The sequence below is a fragment of the Oncorhynchus mykiss genome, chromosome 19 (genome assembly GCF_013265735.2).
Source record: "Oncorhynchus mykiss isolate Arlee chromosome 19, USDA_OmykA_1.1, whole genome shotgun sequence".
Taxonomy (NCBI): Eukaryota; Metazoa; Chordata; class Actinopteri; order Salmoniformes; family Salmonidae; genus Oncorhynchus; species Oncorhynchus mykiss.
Window position 1 is genome coordinate 29,251,193 of NC_048583.1, and position 8,714 is coordinate 29,259,906.

General features: G+C 42.6%; 1 long non-coding RNA gene across 2 annotated transcripts; it reads left to right on the top strand.

Annotated features, from left to right (window-relative positions):
- The first annotated feature begins 219 nt into the window (after positions 1-219).
- LOC118941358 lies at positions 220-7,033 on the top strand. 2 transcript variants are annotated; one of them, XR_005037603.1, is made up of 4 exons: positions 226-656; positions 760-964; positions 2,179-2,258; positions 6,801-7,033. It is a non-coding gene; the product is annotated as an uncharacterized LOC118941358 (long non-coding RNA). The 2 variants fall into 2 exon arrangements; XR_005037602.1 differs by having other exon boundaries at positions 220-964.
- The last annotated feature ends 1,681 nt before the right edge of the window (positions 7,034-8,714 follow it).

Genomic DNA, 8,714 nt, shown 5'->3' on the forward strand with positions numbered 1-8,714 from the left:
GTGGTTGAAAAACAAGTTTTAATGGCTCCAACCTAAGTGTATTGTGGCGTACAGCAAGTCAGCCACCAGGGGGAGACTTGTCGAGGCCTGGTGACAGACGGAGTATACATCACGAAGCAATGGCTCCATCTGCTGGACGTGCCAGGTACATACACGGGCTCTCCGACCAGGACTAATTGGGGCTGATTGGGGATTGGTGAGTAATCAAGGGCTGATTGCTCACCAGCTGTAGAAGTCCCATAAAGCTGCCAGAAGGGCAGCACACTTAGGAGAGACTGGGGGAGGAAAGGACTCCCATATAGTTGGGGATGGTACTAGAGGTAACAGGAGGGAGTTCAGTTTTTGATCCCAACAGGATACAGCAAGACCCGGAGCCCAGAAGACGGTATCCCAGAGAGGGTCTCTTTGGGGAGTCCTGTTCTTTTCTTTTGGACTATTATTTTAACAAACACCTTTGAAACTAATCTCTCTCTGTCCGTGTCTGATCTGTGTAAACGTTTTGACCCAACCCCCTGGTTGCCACAGTATGTAAACTTCCGACTTCAACTGGGTGTATATGTTTGTTTGTCCGACTTCCAATTATATCCTGCCTTGCCCTCATGAGTTCCAGTACCTTCCTACACTTAATTTCTATATACTCAACATGCCTTTTCCACGTAAGCCTCTCATCAAATCACATACCTAAATACTTAAACTCAGACAACCTACCTATATCTTGACTGTATATTTGCATTCTAACATCTTTAACCTTCCTCCTAGGATATACCATGAAGCCAGACTTGGCCACACTTATAAAACCACACTTCCCTGAGGAGTACCATCGTCCACTTCAAACCGCATTGACAATTCTGACCCTACCCTTACCCAGATGACTCGATCAAACAGGAAGTCCATGATCCAGTTATACAGACATCCCCAATGCCTAAATGCGCTCAACTTGATCTTCAACCCTTCCCTCCACATGGTATCGTAAGCTTCCTCAATATCAAAATACACAACACTCATCACCTCTTTTATTGTCAGGGCACAAAGGTGATTCAATCACTTCTTTAGCTTTTACACTTTCACATTGCATTTCAAGCTTTGTGGATAAGTTGATTCTTACAAAAAATGTCCAAGTATCTAGTAGTCTTTTTTTCTTCGTGTAAGTTTCCGGCAGACTACAGGGTGTGTTGCATATTGCTGCTTCTCTCAGGTTGGAGTGCAATATAGATAGGTAAAAACCAAAACCCACCCTGAACTACATATTCTACAATACCCACCCCTATCCCATTAACCATAAAACAGACTGGGTATATTAATCCTTCCTCAGCACAGGGCGTGGAGGGATACTCCGCAAATAGGTATCGAACTTCCAGAAAATGTTCAGCCACTTCCTCAGCAATGTCCATTTTGTGTTTCCTGCGTTCTACTTGCATAACAATTCACCACCACCGCTATGAAGGCCAGGAACCTGGATTTGTCAAAGCCAGATGCTGGGGTCCACACGCAGTAATAATTTGGAACATTCACTGTTGCCGTTGGTCCTGTAACAGCAGAGTGAGCGTTCCCTCCCAGTCCACCCTCAACCCTTCTCACTGTCTCTGCATACATAACATCATGTCCTACTCTGACTTTAGCCACCTGTATCTGTTCCACTTTTACTGGGCACTCTGAAAACACGGCTCCATGATCTCCTCCACAGTTACTACACTGACTGTGCTTGTCCTGCTTTCATGTCTTTGTGTTGCTGTATAGGATGTATTCAATAATGTTTAATCCATCACTTTATTGTGTCACATTTGGCATGGCATTGGACATATCCTCATAGGATTATTCTCCATTCAGGCTGCAAAGGGGTCGATTTTCTCTGTTACTCGATTTAATAGCGGAAAAAAACAGGGAAGATATGCGTACTTTCTTTATGAAACACTATTAGATAAGATGGCGGTGCTGAAGAGGTCGCACATCCTGCTGGTTCCTGCTCAACTCAAGTATTACTTTGTTTGCTCAGAACTTTTTGGGGTGTATTTTACCCCCTTTTTCTCACCAATTTCGATCTTGTCTCATCGCTGCAACTCCCAAACAGGCTAAGGAGGTGACGGTCGAGTCATGCATACTCCGAAACATGACCCACACAGCGGGCTTACCTGTTGCTAACCAGGGACATCAGGAAATGCTGTGTCTTTGTTTTTACAGAGACATGGCTTATGGACGATACCCTCGACTCTGCTACTCAATCAGACTGCTTTTCCAGTTGCTGTATGGTAAGATTAGAGGTATGTTTCCTCATCAACAATTCCTGGTTTGCTGAAGTTAAACATCTCAAGCTCCTGTTCACCCGACCTGGAGTTTCTGATGCTAAAATGCCAACCCCACTATATGCTATATGCTGGAATTCACGTATGTTGTTATCACAGCTGTGCACATACCGCCACAAGCAAGCATCAAGTGAACTGTACAAGATCATTAGCCAGCAAGAATCCTCTCACCCGGAAGAAGTCCTTATTGTAGCTGGTGACTTTATCCAAGCACGTTTAAAGCAAACGTTTCCTAAAAATCATCAACATGCATCCTGCCCCATAAGAGGCAACAATGTGCTGGATAATATACAGTGGGGCAACAAATATTTAGTCAGCCACCAATTGTGCAAGTTTTCCCACTTAAAAAGATGAGACCTGTAATTTTCATCTATGACAGACAAAATGAGAATCTAGAAAATCACATTGTAGGATTTTTAATGAATTTATTTGCAAATTATGGTGGAAAATAAGTATTTGGTCACCTACAAACAAGCAATATTTCTGGCTCTCACAGACCTGTAACTTATTCTTTAAGAGGCTCCTCTGTCCTCCACTCGTTACCTGTATTAATGGCACCTGTTTCAACTTGTTATCAGTATAAAAGACACCTGTCCACAACCTCAAACAGTCGCACTCCAAACTCCACTATGGCCAAGACCAAAGAGCTGTCAACGGACACCAGAAACAACATTGTAGACCTGCACCAGCCTGAGAAGACTGAATCTGCAATAGGTAGATTGCAGTCCACATTGTTCTAATTGCATTGCCTCAATATGGAAGTACAGTACATTGTTAAACATAGGCTCTAGCCTTCACATTCACATATAGAGGCCTACTGTAAATTGCAGTCTAGATATGGATGAGCCAAATGTAGTCCATTAGCAAGATTACGTTTACTAGGCTATTGATCAGGCCTAGAAAGACAATCTATAATTTTAATCAAATTCTAATAAAAACGACAACTTGTTTTAAATACGTTATTCTAAATATTGTAACAGTCAGGCACCATTATCGCTCCCCGTGGGTGTATCATACAGACAAGGCAACTTAGACAATGGAGGGCTTTTTAAACCAATAACAATATTTCCAAATAGGATAGAGTCAGCAGCATGATATCATAAATTGCATCTCTCATTCCATGAGCATAAGGCAATGTGTGCACATGTAGGCTTAAGGCAGGGGTGTCAAAGTCAAATGGACGGAGGGCCAAATAAAAAAATCAGCTACAAGACGAGGGCCGGACTGTTCGAATGTTCATTGAAAATTTTTTAAATGACGCATATAGTCTAGTGAACCTAATTGAACCTACTGAAAACCTAACAAATATATTACAATATGATCAGATAAATAAAGCAATATTTTCTTATGGCTCTGTCAGTAATCTTTAATTTTCAACAGACACAAAAGACAAATTTCCTTTATATAAATATCCCCATAACATGAACATTAAATGAAAGAAACCGGTATTCAAGGCACCATCAGTAGACTATATTTTCTATTTTAGCAAAAGTGGGCTAAATTTACTTCAAAGAAAAAACAATAATAGCAATTTTCTATCATCCACTCAACTGAAATATTTTTAAAATATAATTGGATTGAAATACAAAAAAATAAAGTGCAAAAATCTATTAATCAAAAACAACACTTTGTTTAAGGAGAAGTAACATGCAGTGAAAACAAATATTAAATTTTAACTTTTAAACTTGAACTGAGTAAAAACTCTAAATATGTGATTGCACAGTAATGTTCACTTGTTTGAGGTTGAGGGTGATACTTGGTGGTGTCCCATCTTTTCCACAAGTTCATCAATGTTCGGGGTAAGGCTCTGAGCTGAAGAAATCCTCAGAATTGAGTGGAGGTGTTCAGCAGTAAGTCGACTTCTGTGTGATGTTTTGTTCAGGTTCATCAAAGAAAACAGTTGTTCACACAGGTATGTGCTGCCAAACATAGACAACGTTTGAGCAGCCTGGATGCGCAGCTGGGGCATTGTGCCGGGGAGGAAACGGGCAAACTCCGCAGCACCCACTGCCGCATATTTTTCCCTCAGTGCATCATTGCATTGGAGGTCAATCAACTCCATTTGGAGGTTTGGTGGTGAGCTTTCCACGTCAACAGCAAATGGGTTACCGAGCAGTTCCAACCTGCTTTTTTGTGCTTCAAAGTCAGCAAATCGGCGTCGAAAGTCAGTGGTAAGCATACCTATTTTATCAGCCAACTGTGTGCTCGGGAACGCACTGGTAGAGAGCTTCTCTTTCATGGTCTGGCAGCTGGGAAAGTGGCTCAAATTTTCTTTCCGCATCTGCGTCTCCCACAGAGTCAGTTTGGTTTTAAATGCCTTCACTGTACTGTACATATCAGAGATGACACGATCCCGACCCTGCAGCTGCAAGTTTATTGCATTCAGATGACTCGTAATGTCACACAGAAAAGCCATTTCACACAGAAACATTTCGTCTCGGAGTTGTGTTGTGTCTTTCCCTTTGCTGTCCAAGAATAGACAAATCTCCTCACGAAGCTCGAAACATCTTTGAAGCACCTTTCCCTGGCTTAGCCATCGCACCTCTGTGTGATAAGGCAAATCACCATGCTCCGTTTCTAACTCCGTCAGAAATGCCTTGAACTGGCGGTGATTCAAACCTTTGGCTCTGATAAAGTTAACTGTGCGCGTGATGATGCTCATTACATGCTCCATTTTCAAGGCTTTACCGCACAACGCTTCCTGGTGTATGATACAATGATAAGCTGTCAGCTCACCTGTCGCGTTTTCCTCTTGCATCTTTTCCCGTATCTTCGCCACCAGTCCGCTCCTGTGTCCACACATCGCAGGTGCTCCGTCGGTTGTCAAACCCACGAGTTTTTCCCAAGGCAGCTCCATCTCATTTACACATCTTGACACCTCTTCATACAAATCATGCCCCGTAGTTGTGCCATGCATAGGACGTAAAGCCAAAAACTCCTCTGTCACGCTTAGGCTGGAGTCCACTCCGCGGATGAAAATTGACAACTGGGCAATGTCAGAAATGTCGGTGCTCTCATCCACAGCCAAGGAATATGCAATAAAATCTTTTCCCTTTTTCACAAGCTGCTCTTTTAGATTGATGGACAACTGGTCTACTCTCTCGGCAATGGTGTTTCTGCTCAGACTCACATTTAAAAAGAGTTGCCTTTTTTCTGGGCAAACTTCGTCACAAACTTTAATCATGCAGTTTTTGATGAAATCCCCCTCCGTAAATGGCCGGGCTGATTTAGCGATCTCTTCTGCCAAAATAAAACTGGCCTTGACAGTTGCGTCCGCGTGTGTGTCCGCGTGTTTCGTTTCATAATGTCGTCTCAGATTATACTCTTTCAGTACCGCCACACTTTCTCCACACAGAAGACACACAGGTTTTCCAGCTACCTTCGTGAACATATACTCCGACTCCCACCTTGTTTGAAACCCCCGGTTCTCAGTATCCACCTTCCGTTTTGCCATTTTTGATGGGTATCTGAAAGTTAATTTTACTGTGATGCTGACGACTGCTGTGCCAATAAATATTGAAATGAAGCAGCCTACTGCTCGGTGCGTCACCTTTGCATTGTGGGAAATGTAGTATTGGTGCGTGTAAAAGATCTGTGGGCTGCCGGCTTGCTGCGGGCCGGTTCTAATAATAAATCAAGATCATCCCAGGGGCCGTAAAAAACCTTCTTGCGGGCCGGATGTGGCCCGCGGGCCTTGACTCTGACATATGTGGCTTAAGGGGTCTTCGGTAGGAGGCATGTTTGTCCTATCCATTTTATATAGTATACACTAACCCTACAATAGGCTACATGTTTGTTATAACTAGGCCTATCTAGTTATTTTTATGGACTTCAAAATGAAAATATTGGAATACCAGTGGTGTAAAGTACTTAAGTAAAAATACTTTAAAGTATTACTTAATTAGTTTTTGTTGGGCATCTGTACTTTACGTTTTATATTTTTGACAACTTTTCCTTTTACTTCACTACATTCCTAATGAAAAGAATGTACTTTCTACATTTTCCCTGAAACCCAAAAGTGCTTGTTTACATAATCAATACTTAGCAGGACAGGGAAATGGTCCAATTCACACACTTCTCAGGATAACATCCCTGCTCATCCCTACTACCTCTGATCTGGCATAATCACTAAACACACATGCTTCATTTGTAAATCATGTCTGAGTGTTGCAGTGTGCCCCTGGCTTTCCATTTTTTTATTTTTTTTATTGTGCTGTCTGGTTTGCTTATTTTGTTTTTCTTTTGATACTTAAGCATATTTTAGCGATTACATTTACTTAAGTATATTTTAAACCAAATACTTTTAGAATTTTACTCAAATAGTATTTTACTGGGTGACTTGAGTAATTTTCTATGAAGGTGTCTTTACTTTTACTCTCAAGTATGACAATTGGGTACTTTTTTCACCACTGTGGAATACACACATTATACTGCATTCACATTTAGAAAATGTCCTCCCCCTGACAACCTGTCTGATCTGACCTATTCTGATCCTCACAGGACAGTCATGACAACAGCCTGACCACATTTCAAGATTTTATCTTCTGACAGTGCAGATTCACCTCATATGAGTGTGTGTGTGGACGGTGTGAATATTTCCTTCCTGGTCGATTCAGGGGCAACCATTTCTATTTGATCAAAATGTAACAATTTTAAAAGTTCCATTGTCAAAATATGTAATAAAGACTGTTGGGGCATCTGGCATTCCAATGGTAGAGATCCTTACCAAACCCCTTTCGGTCCAACTTGGTGATAACATTTTAAATCATTGTTTTGTTTATTCTCCTAACTGCCCTGTAAAGTGAAATGGGAAGAGACCTATTGTGTAAGTTAGGAGTTAACATGTCTTACAGCGAGGAGGGCCTGGTACTAACTGCTCTAAGCATCGGTATCTCTACCGTGCTGGAAGTGCCACGATTGGTATTATTCATGGGATCTCTCTGACCCCGTTGACCCACTGAATGCATGTGCTCGACCAGGCCAAACTAAGCCCGACCACCTACACTGCACTGCCAAATGTAGTCATCGAAGAGACTATTTGTTTGAATCACTGTACCATTGGGAGACAGAGCAGGAACTGTTGGCATAATCCTGGACTATTGGACCACCATTTTATTACGTTTGCAATCGCAAAAAATTATCTGCTCAGACCCCAACCAAGGATCATCAAAAGCCGTGCTATAAATTCTCAGACAACCCAAAGATTCCTAGTTGCCCTTCCAGACCCTCTCCACCTACCCAAGGATAAGATCTAAGATGGCATAGCAGTTCAGACGTCTTTTTGTCCTCGTCCTGTCGTGTCCTCTATATATATATATATATATATTTTTACAACTTTTTTTTCCACATACATTTTTAATTTTCCATAAACTCATCTTCAGAACACTCTCCTGCAATCCGCTTCACCAATTTATATTTATATAAAAAAGTATTATTTACCTCAGATCTGTAATCCTCCAAGAGGCTAGCCGGGAACTAGACGGAAGCTAGCCGGAAGCTGGTTCAGAAGCTAGTTCAGAAGCTAGTTAGCTTCTTTACTGGCTAATCGTTAGTACTCAGCTAACCACGGTTTGTGGTCATCGGCTGTCCTTTGACTCGAGAATCTATCGGCAGTTTTGTGCGGTGCAGCGCAGCGCGGCTCGGAACGGAACATATCGGACCAATTTTTCTCTCCATGTCCTTGGATTTCGGCCGCTGGCTCTGGACATTCATACCTGGATCTCACAGCTAGCTAGCTGCTATCCGTGTGACTATCGGCTTTCGTCGATTCCGGAGCTAACATCAATTGTTCCGGAGCTAGCCAGCTGAAGAGTTCCATCAATCACTCCTGGGCTACAGTCACCTATCCGGACCCGTTTTGCTGCCTACGCGGAGCCCCACCGGGCCTTCACAGCTGGACTGCCGACGTTGTCTACCCGAGGGAGTTGTCCGGCTGGCTCCTCCGGCGCGACGTTGCCTGGGCGCCCATCTGCGGCCTGCTTGCCGTTGGCTGTCTTATCGGCTGCTATCTGAATAGACAATCGGACTATTTTATTTTTATTTATTTATTTTTCATCTTGGGCCTCTATATAACTATCTATTGTTTTTATTTTTGTTGTTGTGTGATTTAGATTAACCCCTCTACCACACGGAAACCCACTAATCTACTGACGGAACGCAAGAGGTGGCTAATAACAGACCTCCATCCTATGCTAGCTTGCTACCGATTTAGCTGTCTAAATCGCCGTGACCCACAACCAACCTCTCCACTCACTGGACCCTTTTGATCACTCGACTAAGCATGCCTCTCCTTAATGTCAATATGCCTTGTCCATTGCTGTTCTGGTTAGTGTTTATTGGCTTATTTCACTGTAGAGCCTCTAGTCCTGCTCATTATACCTTATCCAACCTATTAGTTCCACCACCCACACATGC